The sequence below is a fragment of the Octodon degus genome, unplaced genomic scaffold (genome assembly GCF_000260255.1).
Source record: "Octodon degus isolate 3935 unplaced genomic scaffold, OctDeg1.0 scaffold00217, whole genome shotgun sequence".
Classification (NCBI taxonomy): Eukaryota; Metazoa; Chordata; class Mammalia; order Rodentia; family Octodontidae; genus Octodon; species Octodon degus.
In genome coordinates, this window is record NW_004524793.1 from 2235636 (window position 1) to 2250230 (window position 14595).

Consider the following 14595-nt stretch of genomic DNA (forward strand, 5'->3'; position numbering starts at 1 on the left):
CGGGCTACTGTGTTCTTGCATTTTTTGTTTTTAGACAAGCTCTTGCTATGTAGTCCAGGCTGGCTTCAAATTCATGACATTCATCTTCTCTTAACCTGCTTATTTCAGGAACTGCAAGCTAGTGCCACCACACCCAGGTAAGAAAGTCTTTTTTAATAAATAATTTTATATGTGCTCATGCTATTTCTCAGATAAATGTACAGTTATGTCTATAAGTCACCCACATTTTCAAATCACCTGCCTTCTAGCAAGTGTCCCAAATCTATAGATTTTCTCCCATATGTTAACTCCTGAACTCTCAATTCTCTCGTTCCTTATTTTGCTGAAGAAATAAGCAAGTATTTATGATTATATGCTGTTATGTGATTCTATCATTGTGTGAAAATCACAGAGAGTGCTTACACAAAATAAGGGGGTACCTTATCAGTAGGTGTTGTAATCTTTTTTTTTAAATTATGTATTTGGTACAGGGTCTCACTATGCAACTCAGACTCATAGTGAACCTCCACTATCCAGCCTCCACAGCACATGTGCTACCATACCTGCATTAGACATGTTACTGGGGATCAAACCTTGGTCCCTGAGCTTGCCTAAGTAGGCACCTACTCCACTAAGATATCTTGCCTGCCCCATGGTGTAATTTTAGAGTATCACTATTTTAAATGTAGTCTGACATTACAACACAAGAGTACTTATGGATAATTTTATTAAGGCTTTTTTTTTTGGCCTGGGAATGGAACCCAGGACCTTGCACTTGCCAGGCTGGCACTTATGCCACTGAGTTATCTCCCTGGCTACATAGGTAATTTTATTTAGATACCTAGAATTTCTTCTTTTAATTTGGTGCTAAGAACACAAGTACAGATTTTTTTTCTATTAAAATTTAATTTTGCTGGATGGCTAAGACCATGATAAAGCAAAACCTATATAACAAGAAATGCAACTTTTATATCTAACAAGGTCAGTCAAATCCTCTCAGGATTTACCCTGAAACCCTGTACCACAGTGTGTAGATCATTTGTCAGGGTCAGCCATGTGGATGAGTCATGGCCATTGCTTGACCAATTTGCATACTGTGAAAGCCTGAAAGTATGTTTGCTCTCTCGGTGATTCTCCTTAAGTGCATCATACATCATTGATTACTTTTCTATGTGGCCCAATAATCTCCTTGATCAGAAAATTTGGGACACCACTGAGCTACAAGATGTTACAGTACAGGTTCTCTTATGTCTTCAGTCATCACTGACCTTGAATATCTAGGGTCAAAATATTGGCTGTTCTTGCAGCCCTTCTTTTTCTCCAATTTTTGGTCTGCAAACTTAAGCTGTTAACCTTCCATAAGAGAAGCTTAATGATATTATTACCCTATAACCTAGGCAGTTGAGCTTAACCTCCCTATCTGTGTGAATATCAAACATCTTAGACATAACATGGAACAGGTATTTTCCATTAAGTATTGATATGTTAAACTTTAAATCCCTACAGAATGTCTAAAAAGTAAAAATAATTTTAAAAGATAGGGTCAAAAACTTACATATTTTTACACAGAAATTTAGAAATATAACCATATACAGTGTTATATAAGGACAGTCTTATGACATTTTTCTTTTATCTCTTGTTTTCAGTTATTACCACTTTAAATTTTTTTTTTCTTGAGAGACAGTATAGCAGTAATTGATATGAAGCATTAGAAGCAGTACGTATTTAGAAGACCAGAATGACAGGCACTCCAAGAATGACCCTAGTACTACACATTGCTATCTTCAGTGCAGTTGCTTAGCTCACAAGTATCTGCCTATATAGAAATGATGTATAAAAGGTAAAGCCATATTAATATGCTGAGCTGTAAAAGGCTCAAGTCAACAACTTCTGACATTGCAGTACTACATATAATCCACTACTATTATGGACTACTGAACTATATTGGATTATTTTGCTGAATTCACAAACCTACAATATTGAAATGGCAATGGAATACCCATCTCTGACAAAACTAAACAAAAAAGGGGATACAAATGAAGGACCATACACAATAGTTAGGATACATATGCAGATAGTTTCCCTTAATTCAATGAGAAGAAAGATTTGTACTAATAGTGTTTGGACAGGATATCATGTCTGCATCTTGTACTATGAATAATCACTATGAAGACAACAATATGCAATGTATTAATTTTTGTAATTATCCTACTAACCTGTTTTGAATCTGTCTCATTGGTATTTGTTTCTCAATAAAATTAATTAAAAAATTAATTTCTGTTTAGAGAACAAGATATTGTTAAATTTGTGAGCTTAAAGTTTAAAATCAGACCTATCTTCTAGACCTCATTCTCTATAAGCTTGGGCATGTCCCTTTGACAATTATTATTTTCATCGGTAAATTGCAAACTTCTGAAGAACCGTGTTGTACTTGAGGATGATCCAAAGAGCTATATGAATATGAATTTATAATAAATGATTGGTAATTTGGTTATTACATGTCTAATATTTTAAGCATGTATGTATGCATTTAACTCCTTGAGTTGAAACTAGAGTCTTTTGTAATTGGTGAAGGCAGATTTACAAATGACTAGTGAGAAGGCCCCTCATGATGTCCCCTGGATTCCACAGGGAAGAGATTTTAAAACTTTCACATTACTTGAGAGACTCTGAATATGAATTGGGCATATATACTGCTTTTTTTCCACTGCTGTCCCATGTATGGTGCCAGGTTAGACCAATTTAAGACTCTCCTATAGCATATTACTCCTTGTCCTTTAGGAACTGTCTTTTTTTAATCTCCGTTGCTAAACAGTCATTGCTAATCTTTCCTCTATTCTGTTCAGCCACTGAAGATTGTGGTCTCTTGTTCTTGTGACATTTTTCTCTTTTCTTCTGCCAGCACTGACTGTTTACTGCCTACTCTTCCCAAAAGGTACCCTCTCAATATTCAGTTAGAGCTCAGTCCATCTACCTAAGGGTTGTCATGCTGTCTTCCAAGTTAAGAGAGATCAGTTCTCTACTTTTATGTTTTTTAGATCTTTAATTGATTTTAACATAAGTTCATGAGATCCTAGCTTTCACCAGGTAAACTAAACATGCAATCTGATGTTCCATACAATTTCCTCTTTGGGTCCATGCTTCTGTTTCATATGGAAAGGAGCTACATTTAAAACAACAAGAACAAAACCTCAAAAGCCAAAAATCTAACAGGTTTTAATATCAGGTATGAGATTCTCTTCTACCATCAAGAACATAGAAACTAAAAGCACCTCTGTTTTAAACTGTTCACAATTCCTGTGCTATCTGAAGGCAGCCCTGAGAACTGTGCCTTTTCTTGTGATTTCTGTAGTGTTTAGTTCTCAGGGACCAGGGTCACAATGGATTCCTAAATGCTGACTTTCCTGAGGGTGATATTTTATGGGGAAGCACTCATCCCATAAACAGCGAAATTACTTCACATTAACCATCATCAGTGGCAAAAGTAACAAAACATAAAGAAATCACCTAAAATAATGTTTTTGAACCAGCTGCTAAATTAACTAATGTATTTGTTTTATTGCGCATTTGCATAATAGGGCAAACTAGAAACTCTCTGTAACAGATGTGCTGGTGGCAGGGAGATTTGATTACTGGCTTCTGTTATTAATCACTGCACAAATCTTAAATGATTTGTTTCTACAGTTTGATCAATTTACATCTTAGAACTTACATTCATAAACACAATGTGGAGATAAAGCATCTGTTCACACCTTTCGAGAAAGCATCAATATATTTATGAGGATTGAAGTTTTGTTAACCAAGGCCTATGAGACTTGGACCAAAGAGTTGACAATGTTGAGCGACAGCTATTATCTCTCATCAAACTGGTTAACATATGACAAGAATTTTCTATTCCCTGAACAATTATGTTCTGATATTTATTGTTTTGCTTCTACTACAAAAAAAGTAGGTAATACTTGAAATTCACATGTTTGAACCATAGACATTTCTATTTCCTATAAACGAGTCCATAATTTTGACAAATTACAGAGTGTATGACCTCACTGTGAACTTCTGCCTAAACTTGTAAGAACTTATCTTTTGCCTTTTAATTTTACATTTGACATTTCACAATCCTATATCTATGATTTCCATCAGCATTTTAAATATATGTAATACATTTTGTGGTGGCTGACTAACTTTTAAAAAGTAAACACACACACATGATGTAAATATTCTTTCATTAATTTCCAATTAAGCATGATAAATGCACTGACTCTACACAAAAAAATATTTCCTTAATAAGTTAAAATACCAGATTATATGTTTTCTTCCAGTTGTGAATATTTCAGTTACTGGAAGATGAACAAATGATCAGAACGCCCACAGAATAAAGTTCTACTTCAGTTTGTGGACCCAGGGGCTTTTCACATCACAGGATGGTCTACTATTATTGGTTGATATAACGATTTATCATTTGGGTATTAATATTTCTCTTAGTGCTTTACATATTTTCATGAATATGTATTCTATGTGATTAGTTTGATATTTTCCAAAATATCATTGGGAATTTTGTTTCTCACGCTGTTCTTTTTATTAAAAATGAGGGGAAAAGAGGAAAAAACCACTCAGCTCTGAAATGGAATGCATCATTTTTGAAAACTAGATGAAATTTCAGATAAAACCTTTGTTTTTAATGCCCAGAAAAAAATTAAAATGTATATATTTTTCTCAGTCAGAGGCAAGACTGTTATGGTCTCAAGCCCTGCCTTTTTAGAGTTCATCCTGAGAGCTAATGAAGCGTTGCATATTGGTTTCAAATTCAAAGCATATGTAGTCAGTGAAGCATTTTTTCTTTATATAGCAAGATTTCAAAAGGGGCCCAAATGCAGTCATCTTAGAAAATGTAATTTGGTCAAGTACTAAAGAACTTTGTCCCGACTGACACAAATTTGCCCCTTTGAGCTGCCTATAAGAACACAAACTGGCTGTGAAGTACATTCACGGCTCTTTGTGAAAAATGTGCAGGAGCTGATGAAAATATATTAAAGGACTGGCATGTCAAGGCTATGAAGGGCATTGGACAAATTTGGATAAATGTGTCCAGGTTTCACAGAAGCAGAATCAGAAGTGAGTTAAAGGACAACGTAAAAAGATGTTGAAAAGGATAATGTAATCCAGACAACAAACTTAACTGCATTACACATCAAGAGCCATCTCCGAAGTCATTAACGCTGTTGCCGGAGGTGTCTGCCAAAGAGCCAGATGTCATTCTGCCACAACTTGGCATCTGATGATTGTCATTTATAAGAAGGAATCGGGTGAGGACTGTAATTAGGTGTGTGTTGAATGGAACCCTTCCTTCTGACTCCATCGGGGGCTTTTTCTAGTTCTAAACATGTAGAGAACAAAGGAGGGGAACTGATCTGTCTTTTGGTTTCTCAAAAGCTTATGCATTTATGTCCTTGAAGGAAAAGCATGGTTTATAGTGCATTTTTTCAACATTAAGCATGTATTGTACTCTGTTAGATGACAGACATGTTCCACGACCCCCCAAAAGCATATGCTCCAGTGGAAGATTCAGAGATATAAACTGGTCCATTATAAACAGCCTCCCTGGAGTACTATGCTAGAGATAGACAGTTAAAAATGGTGTTGTGAATATACAAAGAGTGGAAGGACTCCCCAGGGAGACTTGGAAAGAGATTGCATGCAGGAGATATTAAAGGATGAGCATCACTCGGCAGAGGGGTGCAGAAGTAACACATATTTGAGTAGAAGAGATCTACTGCAGAGAGATTCTGAAATCATGTATGCAGAGGCCTGATGCATGATAGGAATGGTGAGACTGGCGCATGGTTAGTCTGAGGCCAGCAGTCTTTCTAGGTTGGAGAGATCAAGTTGGGAGACAGATGAACAAAATGCCTATCACAATCCTAAGACCTTAACAATGAGGAGAAAGCCTTCATGTGAGTGTCCTTCTAATTCAGACTCATCCAAAAAGCCCTTAGCACAACCTATAAAACACAACCTCACATTATTTTCCTTTTACAAATGAAGAAAAGGAGATTTAGAGGGCATAAATAGGGGCCCAAGTGCATCCAGCAATCAGTCAAAACAAGAAACCCAAGAAGCTCCTGACCTTGCTTTCTCACATTACTGTATCTTCCCAGAGGTCTGTGTAAAACTGTCATTCCATTTCAACTTCCTAAGTAGCGAGAATATTGCTAGAAAACTAGCTTGCAAAATCATCGCCTCAATTCTGTAGATTAAATCTAGTCATAATACTTAGAAATAGATTTTTTAAATTAATTAAAATAGAAAATTATCCCTCCCATTCCCAGTATCTTTATTAGGCAGTAGAATCCTCTGGAGGCATTTCTCAGGCTTAAGAGCTTTTTTAAGTCTTTAAAACATTTAATAGTACAGTACATATATTTATAAGTTCAGAAATGAGATACGAAATTGCATATACAGTATGATAACTGAATTTTTGAATGGGTAAATATGATTCAGAAGCACACACAGTATACCACAATAAACATGTTCTGCACACGAATGTGACAAGTGATTTTTTAAAATTTACTTTTTGTCTATTAATAAGTAAAATTTGAACAATCAGAAAGAGCAAAGCATTACCAAGTGGAGAGGCCTTAAAACAGAACATACTGCAGGCCTGAGATGGCATTTTGAGAGCCAAGTAGCAGCAGTCCCTGAGGTCACCTGGGAGGCATCCCAACCTCCTAGGCTTCAACAATGAATGAGACACCATTTGTGCTCAGGACACATTGACTTAGCCAGGCATACCCCCAGCTGGATTGATTCTTCTGTGTTCAAAAATCCCAAGGCTGCTCTATTAATCCCCAGGGACCCAGTGCCCTTTACTACCAAAACAACTGTCTTTCAGCTGGACCTGCTTGCTTCTCAGTCCAACGTTGAGGAAGCCGTCCCTAGCATGTGGTGCTTCTACAGATAGAAGTGGACCCACCTGGTTCCTTCACCTTTAAGAATGATGAACACTTTCCCAGAAGGCTCTGGCTGCTATATTCCCATAACTCATCACACCCACTAAAACCCAGTTTGAAGTGTTTGAAATGCCTAGATAGGGAATTCTAGAGTCATTTTCCATTGGGATATGTGATCTGGAAGCCAAGTTTTGAAGTGCTTGAATTAGCAAGGTTTTTCACCAAACACTGGAGTTAAGAGGGCAAATATCTTACTCATGGACTCATTGTGGCTCTAACAAGTGGACTAAAAGCTTAATGCATACTCTTTTCTGTTTACTATGCCAGGTACCAGGAGGTAATAAAGACAGTACAAATATTCTGTGTCATAGGATTTTACTGGAAGATAGATTTCTTAAAGCCAAAACATCTGCACACATATTGGGTAAATTAACACAAGTTTCTGCATTAGTAGCATGCCTTATGTTGGGTAGGAGGCAAAGTAACTGCTTCTTAGAATCAGAAGGTTTTGATGAGCTAAAACTCAGGATCTTATGACCTAAACCACACACCATTTACTTTGTAAATAAATCAGACAGCAATAGATGAGAAAAATTAGGCACAAATCTGACATTCATGGTTCCAAGGAGGGAAAACACTCATCCCTGAAGGAACTAAAGGATGACTTGAGTATGAATAATATCTTTTATCAATGTCTCAGGATAATTCCTGGTTGTAAGAGCAACCTAATCCTGAGTAGCATGGCTTTGATGCCTCCAGTAACCTGTGATGTGCTACAGTAAGGACATACCTGTCTCTAAGTGACTTTGATGGGAAGGGGTTTATTTAGCTCATGCTCTTGGAGGTCGAGGCCCGCGTTGGGTGAATTCTTCTTGCTCTCTGAGTCTCGAGGCAACACAAAATATCTATGGTAAGAGACAGGAAGCATGCATGGTTTGCCTTTGCTGGATTCTCTCCTCTAAGAAAGCCATTGGGCAATCCTGGGAGCTCCTTGCCAATGATTTTTTCTGTGCCTAACCACCTCACTTCTAGATACCACAGTCTAACTGAGTTTTCACCCTGTCACACATCACAGTAGCTATTCCATTTCAAGATTTTCCAATGGCAAATACATGAGCGACATGCTCAAATGAAGTTAAAGCCACACCAGACCCTTTGATATTCTTTCTGCTCAAATGCCCACATTGAGTTCATGGAGGGGGAAAATGCTCCCCAATATATATAACCCATTTTTTAAAAATGTATTTGGATGTGTCTACATATCTATCCTGCCATGGGCCCAGACACAAAGAGTCACCATCTTGGCATTATGTGCCTTTTATGCCAAAGATATGTATAAACTCACCTCCAAGAGCTTAAGAATGAGGAGAAAGCCATCCTGTGATGGCTGGTTGAGCTGGTTCTTAACAAAGTAGATATTATAACAAGCTATATCCTCCTCCAGTTAGGGCTTCTTGAATCCCTGAGGTGCAAAGTAACCTGTTTCTGACATTGTGTGACACATCTGTGTTCTGGAGAGTCACGTTAGATGTCATCAGTGTGTGCCTAGCAGAAGCCCAAGATATCAACAGCCCTCCTCTAGGATACAAGATATAAAACAGAATAAAGCAAAGAATGTGTTTTTCCTGGACAAACCTAATGTAGTTTTAAATCGGAGGGTAAAGTATGTTTAGGAATACTCTGAAATCTCAAAGAATGACTTTAAGGAGTTGTATTAGGTTGAACAATGGAAGGTTTTCACATTCCTCCAGTTCTGGCACTTAAAATCTTATGTAGGCATCGTTTTTTTTCTGGGTTACTGCCACCTGCCTTCTGTTCCATACCTTCCCATCCATTTTCCACACAGCAACAATTGTTCTCAATAAATGTAAGCTAGATCATGTAAGGTGAAACTCTTGCTTAAGCTCCTTTACTATCCTCCCTTATTAAAATGAAATATGAGCTCCTCCAAGGAGCCCTCAAAACCTTGCTCGACTCGGCTCTGCATAGGTCTCCAGGCTCATCTCCTGCTGTCCCTCTTTCCCTCCAGGCGGCAGCCGTGACCTTCTTGCTCATCCTCACCAACTACAGTCATCTTCACATGGCAAGATTACAGAGGGAGGCTCTCTTCTTACTCTAAAATATTCCTCTCATCCCTACTCACCAAGCTGTTTCCTTATCTGTTCTGTCAAGTCCCCACCTGTGAATCCCTCAGAACAGCCTTGTGTGACCACTCTAGATAAAAATAGTCTCTGGTTTATTTCCCTCATAATTTGTAATTCTTGTATTTACCTATTGCTCTGTGTTCTGAGTTTTATCTAGAAAATGTAAGCTCCTGAGTGGAATGACCATGATTCCCACATTCTTTTTGTTTCTTTGTTCTCCATAAAATGAGATTATGATTCATCAAGTAATGCTTATTAAATGAGTAAGTGTAGCAATGAATCATAACAAAGATAAAATGCCTTACTGGGAAGAAAACTGTGGCTGTTCTGTCTGAAGTTTTGATAGCCTTTTCTTCCTACTTTTTAAACATTATTAGCATCAGTAATGTTAATTTCCACTAAGTGGGTACTTTTCTCAATGTTATTCTAGGGATCAGATACAGAAGCATAAGACATCTTCCGCCTCATAATCTAGCTAACGTGTAAATAATTGATGAGGAAAATGAACATCCCCAAAGACTGGAGCTTTGAGGAAATTTTTATGGAAGTTGTTATTGAGTCTGCTGTCAATACTGAAAGAGGAATTTAGAATCTGAAATCACATAAGGGGAAGGAAAAGAGACTTACCACTAGGAAAGTAGGAGAGACAGGGAGGAAGTAGAACATGGCGAAATGGTACTGGATTTGATTTGACAGCAAATGCTTGGCATTTACTTCATATTTAAATTGACAGGAAAGATTTCAGTAGTTCTTTTTGAATATATAACTGCTACCTTTCATAACTCCATTAATTACACTCCACTTTGTAAATACCTTCATTTTTCTCATGTGTTGAACTATAATGTGATTTGCATTATTCATGAATAACATAAATTTGTTTTGCTTGCAAAGAAATTGTAAACATAAATAAGCAGGGGTGCTATTCCTTTCAGGTTATTCAAATTCTAAATGGTTGCAACCACCCTTTAGATATGTTTTCTGCTTGAGAATGATGTCTCTGGCACAAGCAATAAAGGGTCATCGAGCCTCTCAACACAATTTTCAGATGGATTCTCATGGGTTAGGTTTTCAACATCATATTTTTTTGGTAGAAACTCCTTAAATTTCTCTCTTTCTCAACTTTTACCATAAATCGTAGTTGAGTCCTCTAAAATTATACATAAAAATTTATCCTCTTTTGTGAGTTAGTTATTTGCATGTTTAAAGGTAGAATTCTTTTTTATTTTGTCTGCTATTCTTTAGGTTGTATACACCTAATTTCACAAGCTATTCCTTGTCATTATTAGCACTCATATTCAAAAACATTTAATTCATAAAACAACTAAATAGTCATTTGAGATCCATGGCACTATGGATCCTGCTTGTTTCATTCATGCTATATTTACCACACTTATTATTATGACTAATACCTAACAGACAATAGAATTCTTGTCAAATAAGTAAATCAAGGATTTACAGTATAAGCTCTAGCCAGTGTGATAAAGCAGGAAAAAGACACAGCAGGCATCCTTTTGTAAAGAAAGAAGTGAAACACTTAATTAGCAGGCATTATGACCTGTATAGAATATATATGGAATACATAAAAATTATTTGAACAAGTGAATTTGGCAGTTCTACAAATTCAATGATTAACAATATAAAAGCCAATTATATTTCTGTATTCAAGCAAACAATAGTCAGCTAAAATTAAAAATACCGCTACAAATGACATCCATATATGTAATAAATTTAGGGACAAATTTAGGAAAAGATCTGTAAACTAAGAATGATAAAAATTGCTTGGAGAAATTGAAGAAAATTTTAATGAAAATAAAATTGTTTTTCATGAGTTGGATGGCTTAACGTTGCTAAGATTTTCATTTGCCATAAGTTAATGTTTAGATGCCATGTTATCTTAGTCAAATTTCTAGGAGATCTTTTTGTTTGAAGGAACTGATGAATTCATTGTAAAAGTCCTATGGAAATACTGAGGAGATAGAGTAGTCCAAACAACTTTGAGGATAAAAAGATTGGCAAGCCAGGTTAAATCCTGAGGGGATTTGATTGATCTTATCAGATACAAAAGTTACATTTCTTGTTATACAGGTCTTGATTTATCTTGGTTTTAATCATCCAGCACAAAAGTATGAAAACAAAGTATAAAAAGTAAAGCCACATTAATATGCTGAGTTGTAAAAAGCTCAAGTCAACAACTGGACATTGCCAGTCTTGCAGACAACCCACTACTATTATGGACTACTGGACGCTATTGGGATATTCTGCTGAATTCAAGCACCTACATTATTTAAATTACAATGGAAAGCCCTTCTCTGACAAAACTAACCAAAAAAAGTGGGATAGAAATGAATGGCCCTTTTGTATCTGTATACTCAAAATAGTTAGGAAAGATATACAGCTCCACTCTCTTAATTCAATGAATAGAGAGGTTTGTTATAATACTGTTTGAGACAGGATATCATGGCTGCATCTTATACAATGAATAATTGCTAAGACAACAATATGCAATGCATTAATTACTGAAAATGTGCCAGTAATTGGTTGTGAAACTGTCTCATTGATATTTGTTTCTCAGTAAAATTATTTAAAAAAAAAAGATTGGCAAGCCAGTTATACCAGAACTTAAGACTTACAAACAAACAAACAAAAAACTAACCAACCAAACAAAAAAGCCCAACTAGTTGAAATGTTTCTTCATTGAGACAATAAGAAAGTGACTGAAATATAAACATGTAGATCAAAGGAAATGAATGGCAATTTTGGCAGAGTGTCTTTGACTAACAGAAACAAAGGAAATTTCAGTATAATAGGGTTAATCTTTTTAACAAACTACGCCATTCATACCTTAATTGTAAAAAATAGCTGTCACAAATGGATTGTACATCTAAATATAAAACCTAACACAGAATAATAGAACACACGGGATGGGTGGTACTTGTGACCCCAGGTTAGTCAGATTTTAGCAGTTACACAATAAGGACAGACTTCATTTTGAATAGCTGACAAATTCATCTAAGTTAATAATCATAATGTTTGAAACATAGTACTAAGAAAATGTAAAATATGATAGAGCTTGACAGAATGTATTTTCCAATTATATATTCACTAAAAGGATTGTTTCCTAAAACTCTTAAAATCCAACAATAAAATATCAAAATACTCAGTAAAAAATTGAAAAAAAAGTAAAATTAATATTTCAACAAATTTTACACAATAAGAGGTAAGTGTACACAAAAAACCCTCAATATTCTTGGTCTCTAGGAAAGCACAAGAACAAGAATAAGATAATCCAACGAACCAATAAAAATGTTACAATTAAGGGCTAATCAGAACACAAGTTGATGCAACATGGAGGATATGGAATTCTTAGCACTCACAGTGAAAGCTAGTTCATATACATAGTTTCTTAGTTTCTTAAATTGAGTATCCACTTACTTCATTAAGCAAAGAGATGAAAGCATAACTTTGTAAAACGATTTCATTTTGTACATGAATGTTTGTAATGGATTTATCTACAGTAGAAACAACCCCAAACTTCATTATCTCATAAATAAATAGATAGATGGCGTATTCACACAATTATAAAATATGAATTGTTACTGTGCGAAATGTGAATAAATCTCAATTATGCTGAACAAAAAAGGAAAGAGAAGAAACAATGTACACAATACATTTTAATTCTTTTTAATTTAAAAAAATGCAAACCATTCAATAGTTACAGAAAACAGATAACTATTTACCTGGCACAGAGAGAACAAAGACCAGGAGAGCAAAAAGATGAGGGTTAAAGAAACCTGTTAGTGACAATGTACTCATTTCCTTGACTATAGTCATAGAATCATTAGTGCATAATCTGTGAAGAATTACACAAATCTATGCATATAATTTTTCATCACAATTATACCTCAATAAGGTTCTATTGAAAAGAAATATAGGCTTGATATCATTCAAGTAGTTTCTTTTTGTCTCATTTTGGTCACTAATGTGCTTGATGTCTTTGGAAAATTTAGATAACCTTTTATTTTATTTTATTTTATTTATTTTCTGGCTGACTCAGCCTACCCTGGGGACAAGGCTGGCATGACATGTGGTTCTGGGGATCGAACCATGAACCCTGTACACTCGCCTATGCTTGCCTAAACAGGTGCTGTGGCCACTGAGCTATCTCTCTCTCATTTTTTTTTTAAATGGATGTCAGAATCTTTTAAAACATCATGAGCCTGACATAAATGGATGTGACAGTGTCTCAGATGGACAGATATAGAGCTCCTATACTGGTGAAGCTATGTAGGCTTTATCATTCTCTTCTTATAACCAGTAATTTGCAAATGGATGTAGGCATTGTAGTGATGGGGATAGGGTTGAAGGGAAAAACATAATCCCTGTCCTCTGCTGCGTTTCTGTCATATTTACATGTATCAGATAAAGAAGCATGGCAGAAAAGATTGCTGAGAAGATAACAAGAAAGTCCTGGGTCTATGTCATCCAAGAAGTGAAGGAAAACTGGATCAGTGATATCAGACCTATGGCTTGGATGTCAAAGCCTGTTGTTATCATTGGAAGCTCTAAAAGCCTTGCCATCACTGATGTTGATAGTAGTGGATAGAGATATTTTATTGGTTAAAACAATAGAAACAACAACATAACCCATGCTAATCCAGGCACTCACAGGTTTACACTCTGCAGATAGGATGGGCTGCCTCAGTACATTTGGTATGCTTTTGTGAACTAGCAGCTTTATTGTAGCGTATCCCTCATTGAATACAGCGGAGGGAATCATCTGCTTCTCTATTCCCAGAAGTGTCACTTCAGCAACCCAGCAGTCTCCCGGGCTAGGTACAGCAGTCATGTTTCATAATGTTAGCTGTGGTGGGTTTCCATCCTTACTGGTAGCAAGGAATGCCAGCAATGATTTGCAGATAATGTCAACATCCTTGGGGATTTCTCAAAATAATTAAGGTGTGAGTTTTCCGCAGGCAAGTATGTGATATTCTGCAATAAAAAGACCTAGGTATTAATTTTAACAGAACTACATTGTACTTATTGCAGGTAAAACTGAGAGACTGAAGTTGCAAATAAGGTAATAGAAAATTACTCTAAGAAAAAATTTTCCATAGCATCTTTTTTAAAATAATATTTTATTTATTTATTTGGTACAGGGTCTTGCTATGTAGCTCGGACTTGTAGTGAACTTCCTGACTCAGCCTTCTCAACACAGGGAATAAAAGCACGCACCACCATGCCTGGTTTTGATGGCATGGCAGGCCCGGGTTCAGGAGCAGGCCCAGTGTATTAGTTACTCTTCTCTCCTTGCCGGGGCAAGGACTAGACATTCTAACTTAGGGAAGGAAAGGTTTATTTAGCTCACAGTTACTGGAGGATTCAAGACACTGGAGGACAGGCTGGGATGCTACCATTGTCAGGCTAACTTTCTCCACATCTCTGAGAGAGGCCACCAGGCCTGTGGCGGGTAGGGAGGCACATGTTGTCAGTTTAACAGTTCGTGCCTCTCTGGCCCTGCCCCTCAA